The sequence below is a fragment of the Scardinius erythrophthalmus genome (genome assembly GCF_964197995.2).
Source record: "Scardinius erythrophthalmus genome assembly, chromosome: 5".
In the NCBI taxonomy this organism is placed as follows: Eukaryota; Metazoa; Chordata; class Actinopteri; order Cypriniformes; family Leuciscidae; genus Scardinius; species Scardinius erythrophthalmus.
In genome coordinates this window covers 50,580,608-50,593,291 of record NC_138225.1, presented here as the reverse complement: position 1 = coordinate 50,593,291, position 12,684 = coordinate 50,580,608, and positions in this window count along the sequence as shown.

Below are 12,684 nucleotides of genomic sequence, written 5' to 3'. Positions count from 1 at the left end.
ATCCCCGCCCTGCTGCTGGACCCAGATGATGAAGAGAGTCCGGCACAGAATAAACACGAAAGAGAATGGACTAAACGTCTCGGAATGGTTATTTAAAACATTTATGTACTTACAAAGTTTTAATCGCGTCCCCTTTGCCATTATGGATGTGCAACACACACACACACACGAACTGTGATAACGTTCGCGCAATTTTTTGAAACTACACACACACACACACTACTGTGATAACGTTTGCTAAGTACAAACGATTTATTTATTTATTTCTTAAGGGGAGGGAGATAGACGTTTATATAGCCTACTGTCTATGGAGATAGAGCAGACCTTAATTTATTTACATTTGTAAATGCTGCAAAAATGCCTACGTGACATAAAACTGTCTGACGTTGTTTGTTGAGACATCCTATGACGACGACAATAAATAGCTTTAGACGCATTTGTTGTTGAACTGGCTGACATCGATTGAAATGACTATTTGCTCATAAATCATAAAATACACTTACTTCTTCTGGAGGTGACGTTGGATCGCGAACTGTAGGCAACAATCCACACTTGAGGATTAACTTTGACCCTCGTTCACTAAACAGTCAGTCAGAAAATGAATCTCGTATTTAGGAAGTTTAAGTGGTGCCTTTTCTTCATAAATAAAATCCATCCGCTGCGTTTTCAGTGGCTCTGATGTCAGTGAAGACTACTATGTCCATTCTTACATCCCACAACAGAACACCTACACTTCTTAGGAGACATTACCGGCTGTCGTTGAAACAATGGAGGATGCAGATCACCGAGGGCGGGGTCTATGCCAAAACCAGATGTCAATCAAATCACGTCGGTGGGGCTTAGCTCATTTCTACGTCACAGTGAGGGAAATCTAGAACAGGGTGTTCTGAGACAGTGATTTATTGAGATAGTAAAAAAACTACTGGGTGGATTTTTATCATTCTAGGGTGGTTTTGCTCACACACTGCCAACACACATTTATGTTCAAACACCATGTAAAAGTGAATTTTGCATAATAGGTGCCCTTTAAAGAATGCTATGCAATATACAGGGAAGCTTTGAATGAAGCTAAAACTATCTATCATGTACTCAAACAAGCCTAATGTCCAAGTTACAGGAAGGAGATACTTAAAGTGTTGACCTGAAAATACTTTTGGTTCACATTTGCTTCCGTTTGTACAGAAAATGTAAATTATTCAGAATTTCTAAATGAAACTATTAGCAATCAAGGTCTTGTAAGAACCCAACATGATCTGCAACAGTGTTGCTGCAGTATTTTCTATATTTATTATTTCAGTTTTATTTCAAATGAATGCTCTGCTAATGTTATTTATGTTTATTATATATTACTTTTTCTGTGTTTTTCTGTTTTTCTCTTGTACCTCAGCTTGTACTTTTGTGTGGGAAAAGCTGTGTGAATCTCTCTCTCTCTCTCTCTCTCTCTCTCTGCAGAGATTTAAATAGACAAATTACATGGTTTTTTTGTTGCTGTTAAAGAAATTATTTTTTGATTAAGAAATGAATTCAAATGTGCTTTCAAACAATAAATGTGACATCTAAGCAGAATATTACTTCTCTCATTTATGCCAGTCAATTGTTTTTTTGAGTGATTAAAATGTTAAATCTCCAAGGCCAATAACCAGCTGTGGACTTGCTGTTGACCTCCAGATTTATACTTTCTTAATGAAAGAAGATTATACTTTCTTTATTAAATTGCACGCGTTCATGAGAGCGTCACAATGCATGCGTGTTGTGTTGACGCAAGAGCAGACGTTGTGTTAAGGTGTGTTGGAGATTAATATTTTGTAAATAAAGTGGTAAATTATGTTTTTTTGCGCAAACAAAGCACTCGCGTCACTAAGTAAAATTGAGGTTAAACCACTTGGGTCGCATGGATTACTTTTAATGATGTCTTTACTACCTTTCTTGAGCTTGAAAGTGGTAGTTGACAAAGCTCTCAGATTTCATTAAAAAATATCTTCATTTGTGTTCTGCAGATGAACGAAAGTCTTATGGGTTTGGAACGACATGAGGGTGAGAAATTAATTACAGAATTTTCTTTTTGGGTGAACTATCCCTTTAATAGATGGCTAAACTGCAAAAAATAACACTAAAATCTGTGACAAAACAACCAACACTTGTCACTCTTTGGGTAAGGCCCTGTCACATGGTTTATCCACCTTATTTTTCACTGTTAAAGTAATCTATTGCCTGTAAATTGGCAAGACTTCAGATTCATTAGCTGCTATAGACAAATAACAAAGTGCAGTAAATGGTAAAATGATTTGCGCGAAACACCGTTGGAATTATGATTAATAGTTTGATAACAATACCAGTTTGCAACATAAAGCAGCGAAACTGCAAAAAAGCTGAAATTACTGAAAGTGGCTGAAACTGTAAGCCTTGCACATTTAAGTTAAAACGTATACCTTCGTACTGCATATATTAATGTACTAATATGCACCTATGAGTGGCAGATAATGTGCAGAGCCATCCATTAAAGGGTTCTGCCCCAGTGACAAGCTGTTGTACCTCTAGTCTAAAGGTACCATTTTTGTACATTTTTCTCAAGCTGTAAGAGCGCTGCCCATAAGAATAGTGACTCTGACTGTTAATGCATTAACTTTGACAGATCTTATTGTATTTTATTTAATCGTGTGACTTGGTTGACACCTTTACTATAGGAAAACCTCAAGATACGCTGATATCATGTTGGTTGTTTAAATGAAATGACTCCAAGTAATTTTTTCTCATTGCCTTAGGTATTGTTTGTCAGACTCATAGATATATGGTGAAATACAAATGTGCACACGGTGAGTAAAGGCTTTTGCAGACAACAGAGCAGAGGAGGATATTGCAAACAGTCCAGGTGAGTTGCACCACACCAAGCGGCAACCTTCCGGTCTCTCTCTTGAATCCAACACGGAAGTGACTTAAATTACAATTCATCGACTGGCCGTTTTTACAGTCTATGCACCACACACACACACTTTAAGATGATTGCAGCTGAATAGATTAAATGACAGTCTTACACTTTCTTTTACAGGTCTTTGGAGATTACCATTGGAAAAACTGGAGACAGGAGATAATACTAGGAGGTAGCGGAGATGAAGAAACAATACACAGGTAAGCAACCACAGGTAAGCAACCACAGGTAAGCAACCACAGGTAAGCAACCACAGGTAAGCAACCACAGGTAAGCAACCACAGGTAAGCAACCACAGGTAAGCAACCACAGGTAAGCAACCACAGGTAAGCAACCACAGGTAAGCAACCACAGGTAAGCAATGTTTGATGGAGTCCTAGTCATAGCCCAGACCATCTCTGTGCGTGTGGTGCTGGCTTATGTAGAGCGGTAGATGAGGATGATGGCAGACAGGTGTGTTGATTGAGTGTGCAGGTGATGGCCAGAGAGGATTATGGGGAACGTAGTGTGCAGAGGTGACTGTCATGGTGATGGGTGATCCTGAGAGGTATAATATCCATATTTTAAATTTGTTCTAGGAATCAAACATCTCTTCACTATTTCGACTGGCTTCATTTTTCACTCTGCCTCAATTCACTACAAGGCAAATATGTAAGATTTTTTTATTAAAATATCCAAAACCCACTAGAACAATGTTATATATATATTTTGTTGACGTGTGCACTAACATGATACCAAATGTATCTAACAATGTTTAAATCCAGATAAATCAGCAATTGTAACCAGTGCCTTGCGTCGTCTGTCAGGGACGTCATTAGCCTGGCTCCGCCCTCCTGCGTACTTCCGCTCAATTTTATTTCCCTTCAGTACTACGTCTGGGATTGTGGTGTATTCTTTGGTTTTCTCCGATAATTTTTTTGGCGGTCCAATCAGCGAACAGAGGGAGTGGCTAAGAACGATGATGTTGAGGCCGTGCGCTAGTTTGAGTTGTAGGGTTATGTCACGACCAAAGGTTAGCGATTGGTTATGACAGATCCAGAGTGACTCTGGGCAGATCCAATAGTTTTAAACTTCAACAGAGTACCCGCCTACAAGGAAGTTAACGCTTGTCAATGGAGAGAGGCCAGACTCTCTGTACAAATGAAATGTACGAGAGTCTGGTAGAACCAGGCTAGGACGTCATACCCACGTTACCCTCAATTTCCGTTTAACCAAGGAAACACCAAAGATACTTTAATATATTATGTTTATTAGACAAGTGAGCAACTGTTTGGATACTTTTATCGACAAAAAACTATTCATTGTTTTGATAGCTCAACACGGTTATGACATGAATTGCATGTCATTTAGCAACACAAGTCCAGTTTTTAATATTATGATATTGTAATATTGATCTAGATTAGTAGATTATAGATTATAGTTACGCTAAAACAACTTTCAGTACACTGAAATGTATTTAGTATGATTGTTTTAACCATGTAAACCTACCTACCCCACATACGCAATGAAGAGTGGAAACAGTCGACTGCATCATAAGCATAATAAAAGCTCTGTTGGAATCGAGACATTAGCATTCGCTCCAGCTGCCTCGTTTTGCTCCACGACTCTCGGCCCAACCTGCTTCATACTACAGTAACGTTAATAAAACTGAAATACATTAGCTCATCCATGAATATGATTTTGCCTGAGTCCCGTCGGGTTACTTTTCTATTGGCTGTGGAGGTGAAAACAACAACTCCCATGATTCCTCGCCCATTCACGGCATCATCAAGGTACGTCTTTGTTTTGAATAAGCGACCTTTAGCGGCGAAAATTACATATTGTGCCTTTCACTCAGTTAAGGACTAAATATATAATTAAAGGTACCGTATGTAGGATTGTGGACAAAACTGGTACTGCAATCACTTTAAAAATACTGTAGAGCCGTGTATCCCCTCCCCCCCCCCCCTGACTCGAGGTTGCCAGATAAGCTGCAGGATTCAGCCGAAACGTAGGCTGCTTCAATGAGCTTCCAATGGCAAGTGATGACGAGACGTACACAGTAAGTTTTTTTTTTCTGCTAATTGTGTTTATGCTTTATGAGAGATATTTTGATGAGTAATTACTTATTTTAAAAAATTACTAATTGTTGAGGTGCTGGGGCCATAATAGCTGAAGAGATAAGCGTTTTTGATTTGATATTTAATTTGATTTGATTTCTTTATTTTGAACATATAAATACAATTACAATTCAAAAAAAATCTGAGAAAAAAAAAAAGGATAATAGTAAAAGAAAACAAAAAAACATATAGACTTAAACAACAAAATAATACTTCCTTAATTTTCAATACGAAAAAAAAAACCTTGATTTACAAGTGCTAAAGTTTTTGTCATATTATAGGCTAAAAACAGAATTAACATTTGCCACAGAAATTATAACACGGGACAAATTCAATATCACCAATGGCTATCACAGGGTTGTTTTCAGTCCCATCAGAAAATATTGTTAGAGTAACTAAATTACATTAGCAATGGTCATACAGGTCAACTTGCAGCATGTGTAACTTAGTCCACGATATACGTGAAGAACGAATGACGAATATTTTTTTCTGAGGTAAAGTTAGGCTTGTCTCAATTACGTTTCAAATTGCCATAATGGTCGTGCTAATGTTTTCATCAGCGTCTCAGCATAATGACAGAGAAACGGGCTCCTATAATGCATTGCAAATGCATACGTCCATGTGAGCTAACGTTACGTTGCTTGAACACGCATAACTTTGTTCGACTGTCATGAATATATGAAATGTCCATTGACATCCAGTACAAGTTAGCCAAGCATAGATGAATCTTACCTGTCTAGGAGAAAATTAGCAACGTTGGCGTCTGTGTTCAAATTCTTCTCCGTTTTCAGCCGTCTCCATCTTTCAAAAGCATCTCCTATACAAATTCTGGTTTTATTTCGGACTTTGTCACAACGAATTTCTGAATTATAACGAGGTCTTTTTGATTTAGTAACGTTAGACATTTTTATCCGACTAGAGTTAGGGTAGGTTAGGTTAGAGCAAAGCTGGCAACCCGGATCCCGAAACACTACTGACTTCGTGATTGGTCGATAGGTGGAGGGAGGCGCTCAGGCCAAAACACAAAATGACAACATCAACATCAGTTGAGGGCTGCAAGTCCACTTTTTAAATGACAATATCCTAGCCATACTACTGTTGTCAGTGATATAAGTATTTGAAATGAACATGATTTCTTAATGTCTAGTGACACATCAGGGCAATTTTATGATTAATTGAAATAGATTTCTTACTTACAGCTCCTTTAAAACGACTCAAGAAGAGGTCAGGAAATGCATTCTGGATATTCCTTATTGAAGAACATGCTGTTTTGAAACCTAAAACGCAGCATTGTTTGAACACAATGGTGGGGGATTACAATCTTTTAATGATTCAATCCCACTGTCGGGTGCATTAGGCCTCATGAATGGGATAAGTTAACAAATCACAATAGTGGCATTAGTGCTCATTTTTACAAAATTCCAGAAATGTAACATACTTCACTTACTTTTGGTGTTGTACATCTGGGTATGATGGAATGACATTTTATGAATGTCTTTCAATAGAGTTTCACCTTTTGCAAGCACAGATTTTACCTGTCAACTGTTCAAATTGGATTTATTTGTCCTTTCTCGCATTAACAAAAGAATAAAGTATTTGTTCATTAAATGCCTTAAAAGAATGTCTTTTAATCCTGATCATCAGAGGAGAATTAAATTATACAAACTGAATCAAGCGACTCTAAATCTAACGATTTAGATTGGATGATGCGGTCATCCGCAGTATAATTGATTTAAAGCTGAGCATTATTGTGATGAAAGGTTAGCACAACATAATACACGGCAAACTGAAAAGCAGTCTGGCGAGCGGATGCATCCCTTTCTTACATTGTTTTGTTTACTGTCTGCATCACACACACAGAGCACCTGGTGAGCTGTCTGTTTTTTTCCTGAGAACATTCTTTCTCACACTCGGACTGTTGTTTTCAAGTATTTGAAATTGTTTTTAGTAGAATTAAAAATCCATAGCCTCAAAAGCCTTTGCCCCTGTTTCCATATGGCTCAGAAAAGTTCCCATAGCGATCTCCCACTGGCCCTGCTTATTTGCGATCGTGGTTGAAGTGCAGCATGCTGCCATGCAAAGTTCATTAAATCACTATTTTACCACTTAAGCTTAATCCCTATACCAATACAACAGTACAATCCAGAAAGACAAGAGAGAGACAGACAGAAGAAGAGAGCTTAAAGACTTGACGGATCAGATCTGACGTTTTGTTTTCCCACCGTTGCCAGGGAGTGCAGGGAATCTTGCTTCTGTGCACTTCTCTTGAAGAAAAACGTGGGGATGCGGGACATGTCCTCCCATCCGCCCCATGAAACGCCTTGTCAGTCTAGGACTGTCCTTGATCGTGGCCATCTGCCAGTGAATTCAGCAGGGCATCGGTTTCATAGAGCACATCCCATTGTCCTGTTCTTGTATTAAGTTTGCATTAAGGTTGAACTCGGGTGCAGGAACAAATCACAGATAAAGCTAGTCCTATGTTTTTGGAAGCACTGCCCCCTCTCTATCCGATTCACACACAGCGGCTCCTACTGTAGGGGACGTCTTCACCAGCGGGGAGTCAGAGAGGGTCTCATGGAATGCCTGTCCTCTGTTTAGTTATGTTTTGTTTATACATTGACAATATGTAACGGCGCCTAACTGTGGGGAGATGGGGAGGGTGGGATGTTGTGTTAAGAAAAGAAGAAAAAAGCAGTGGTACGTGCCAAGTGCCAATTGTCTTCTTGTAATAGGCATCAAAAGACCAACTTCTGTGTGTTACCATACAGGTGAACTCACTCCTGGGAAAGTAGGGTTTTTCTCAGCCTCCGCGGAGAGCCAGCGTCGCTCTTTTCTCTCTCAGCAGTAACGGGATTAGTCGTGCCATTGCTCTCCCGGCTTTCACGCCACTGTCTACTTCCCATCTTCCACTAATGTGATTATCCCAGCCCCTGTGGTCCAAGCAGAAGGACGAGGGACTCCTCTTCAGTTGCACATTCACGGTGCCTCACAGAACCCCCCTCCAGTAACACCACCCAAATTCTCTAGTGGTGGTGGTGGTGTTAATGATGGAGACCTGTTGGGCATGATTTAGATGCCATCTTAGTTAGAGGAAGACAGCAAATTGCATTATGCTTCCATGCCTTGAGAATCACTATATCGCAACAACTCTTAGCCTTACTGTGCAGACCGAAGATTTGTCCATTACTAATGACCTCCTAATACCAACTACGTTTCACATCCATGTGCTTCATGTCAAGCTAAAATAAATTCAAAAGTATTGTCAGTGTGCAGAGTACAAGTACAGAGATATCAATATGACGCCATACGTGTACAAACACCTTTTTTTTACTTGTTTCATTTATTTTCTGTTTCACATAACACATGTTTACATCTAGTACACAAGATTTTCAAGAATTTTTCAAGATTTGGCAACCATCTGAATAGTTTTTGCATACTAATGGAAATGACAATGTTAATGTAGGCTCTTTGGTCTTTGTGGACTTTGGTCTTCTGCTGCGCTGCTGCTTGCAGTATGGACTTGCTACTGCTAATATATACACATACACGCTGATGTGAGCATGTAAGATATGCTGCTGCTGGATGAATAGGCATAAATCCCAGGTGACAGGTGGGTTTCTAAGGACAGGACATCTGCAGGACCAGCTTATAGAGAACACTGAACCTGAATAATTTAAATGTTGAGCAAGCAAGCTCATTGGCGGCAGAATCAGCAGAGGCCAATTCGCTTGGGGTTGTGTTGTAAGTTATGTAATTGCTAGCAGATTACTAGTAAAGGGCCTATCAGCTTGTTCCTTCAAGAGTTTCGTGACTGAACTAGATATTCACACAAATCACCCAGTTTAAAAGTTTACAGAGAAAGAGAGGACCAGCTCAGTGCATTGTACAGTCATTTGAACAATGATACAGACTTGCTTTCGTGTTAGGGGGTGATACCTGAGGAATGGAGGCTTCATCTTCAAACATCCTGAGGATTTTGGACATTCAGAAGAGTGAGCGCTGATATGTTTGTCTCCGTAGAGACCACCCATGCAGTCGCCTGTGGCACGACTCCCTTATGCAAGACCTTTTAGGGGTGAATTGGGAACAGGGGTGCCCAATCCTGTTCCTGGAGATCTACCTTCCTGCAAAGTTCAGCTCCAACGCTGATCCAACACACTTGTCTATAATTATCAAGTGCTCCTGAAGATCTCAATTGACCCTTCGCAGGGAGCTTGATTGACAGGTGATCTGACCAATCATACTTCGCCATCCGCCATTTTGTCCGACAAAGCAGTCAGGAGAGTTAGTAGATTAACATGGAAGGATTTGAACTTGAAAAACGGAATGTAATGACGCCTTTCCGTGGTTAAAACAACATTCCTTCTTATGTTTGTCCATGTTTATTTGAGGCTATAAATGAACTAGAAGGAAGAGATGATCGGTTCACGAACAGCTTTAACTGATGCTCTACAGCGATCTGTCACGACACATTAAAGAGCCACAAAACGGTATTTATTGTTTCAATTTCTATTAAAAAATGACCAAATTTGAAAGGTGAGACTTTGTTTAATATGTTTAATATCAAACGTAACCGAAAAGTAACCTGGTCTGTCCCGTCTCCAGCGTGTTGTCAATCTCCTCTCTGCTCCGCAATGTATTTTTCACTGCGTGAGAACATGGTGTGGTGTGAGAACGGCGTTGCTTGTCGGTCATAGCGACAGTAACTAAGGGGGGTGGGTCTTTGCGAAGGGTCAATTAGCTGTTTCAGTTGTGTTTGATCAGAGTTGGAACTGACCTTTACAGGAAGGTAGATCTCCAGGAACAGAACTGGGCAGCCCTGCTCTAGAACACAGGTGGACGACAATGCAAAACTATGCATTCCTTCCAGTGTGCCTTCTCCATCTTGTCATCTGCGAGATTTAAAAGAGCAGGGACTCTGTCTGACTGGTGGGTCCGAAGTGGCCCTACTGGTGACTCAATGATCCATTTGAGTCACCAAAACAAATCTGCTTATGACTTTCTGGGCTTTCTGTGCGAGGGCTTCCTTTGGCTTCCAGATTGATACCATGGGGGAAAACTGTCATATAGATATTTTTAATTTTATTTCATAATTTGGCAGCAGGTTTATAAGGCTGCTGTCACTTTAAGACCTGATGCACGGATCCATTATACAGTTACACATGCATTTTATTTCTCAACTGAAACGTTCACTTAAAACAGAACTGACTGAGTTTACGTGAATACTCGCCAAGACCGGCATTTTGACATTATTTTGTTTGTGTTCGACGGTTTAAGTAATAAGTAATGAAAAAGAACTCTATTTCTTACTGAGAAGCAGCTTTATGTGCGCACTCTGGGTGCAAGCACAAAATCTGTGGAATGAGTAAAATTATGCACAATCCCAGGCCTAATTCACTTAGGAGGAATGGCTCATAACCAAAACTCTTAAACTGTGAGAATGAGCATTCAGAGGCAGACTTCATTTCAGTGAATGCAACACTTTTAGACTTCTCTGCAGCAGATTTTTGTTTCCATGCCTTACAATAGGTTATCAAATGACCTGTATCATATTTGAGAATGAGAATATCAGGTAGTTGATGACATAGCAAACAAGTTTGTGAATATTTTGAATAAAAAAGGAAAAACAAAATAAAAGCGATACTTCTGTGACGACCACTATCCTCAAATAAAATTGATACTTAGCGTACAGTTTGGATTGGCGGTATGGTTCTGTTCTGGGCAAGAACTCCCTGTGCACCCATGCAGCCTAGCATGGATAAGAGCAGGAGAGCAGCAATAACAGGGTAAACAGAACAGAACCAACATGAATGTATTGCAGATCATTAATTCAATATTTTAATGTACAACATAATTAGAGAATTTTGTCTGATTCGAAGGAGAATCAGAATGCCAAATCCTGACTGGACGAGAGGAGGAGCTGGGGATGGAAGAGGGTAATTAGCTCCTGAGAAACGCGGGGAGACCGGGGATGGTTGTAACACGGGTCAGTTGTAACAATTCCAATCTGTCCAATCAGGAACTAGTTACAAATCACCTGATTCACTTCGCACATCCTCAGTTTAGTTCTTATTCCACATGTGATAAAGTAGAGCCCTGTGGCAGACACAGCACATGTTAGAGTGGAAAAAAAAAATTGAGATAAGAAAGTTACTTTTTTTACTTTTTTTGTTTTTGTTATGGGAATTTCTGCTTTGTAGTTAAACTCCTCAAACTTTTATTATGTTTTTTGTGTGTCTGTGTAGATATTTTCCATGCAAGTTGTTAGTGCTAATGTTTTGCCTGTTAGCTGTAAGGTGAGCTAGTTCATGGCTACATGACTCTGGGTTAGTTGTAACAACAAGACTCTGGGTTAGTTGTAACAACAATGAAACATAAAATTTTATTATGGCCAATACTATAGACTTACAGTAACAACCATGCTTACACAAATAGAATGTTCAAGTGTTCAAGTTCATTTTATTATGGTCAGTTACTATAACAGAAACAACAGTCACACACACACACACACACACACGCACGCACGCACGCACGCACGCACGCACGCACACACGCACACACACACACACACACAGTATGTTCAAGTGTTCAATTTGATTATGGCCAATACTAACACTGGCAGTAACAAACATGCTTACAAACAAACAATGTTTGTGTTCAAGTTTAATTTATAATGGTCAATTACTATGATTGAGAGTGACAAACACACTGAGACTAAAAGTGACACACACATCAGTTATATTGAAAAGTCAGTGTTGAATAAAAACCTTTCAAAATAATTTTTTTGTCAAAATCCTTATTTCATTATGTTACATATCACCCCGGTGGATATCATAATGTTACATCTCACCCCAGGGTATGTTACAACTAACCCAGACTATGGGGTGAATTGTAACATTTCACTCCTTGTGTTTGAAACTAAACCATGCATTTTCTGTTTATGTTGCAAAGATAATAGCTATGTCATTTAATAGCAGACACTTGTAACTAGTTTGGATCAAATGTTGAACACACTGACTTCAAAGTACTACAAGCTATAGACAGAAAGGTCAAAATTGTTACAACCATCCCCGGTCTCCCTAGCTGTTGATAATACTGAAGGAGCTTATGTATGGATGATGTAATGGCGTTAATTTCCTATAGGTAGACGTGGATCAGCTGAGATGCGAGCTTGACTAACGTGACCTGCCAGAACTGATGCTACGCTTGATATCTGTCATACAGCGCTATTATGGATGCGGTGTGTCATGTGACAAGCATGTCGCGTCGCCATGAAAATAATAAGGTGATACGTTCTAAAATAACTGTCACCTTTAAAAAACTCACACTGGGGGGTCAGCTAGAATATTTGAAAGTTACGTGTGAAAGTGAAAGGTTAATTTAACAAACATTCAGGGGGGATGAGTAAACAAGAATCAAAAATCGAATAACTTCACTGAATTTTTATATGTGTGTGGGCTGGCCGGGCCTGAGCCTGAAATATGACATACAAAAATACATAGGCTATAGGTCCATATGCATGTATGATGAATCATTAAAAGATCACAATCTCAATCCAAATGCGCACTCAAACTTATTCCTAAATTACAATGATTCTGCTTTGTCAAAACCTTTGAACTCGTAATACGCATGTGCACGCCATCAGCGCTCTCACGGGTT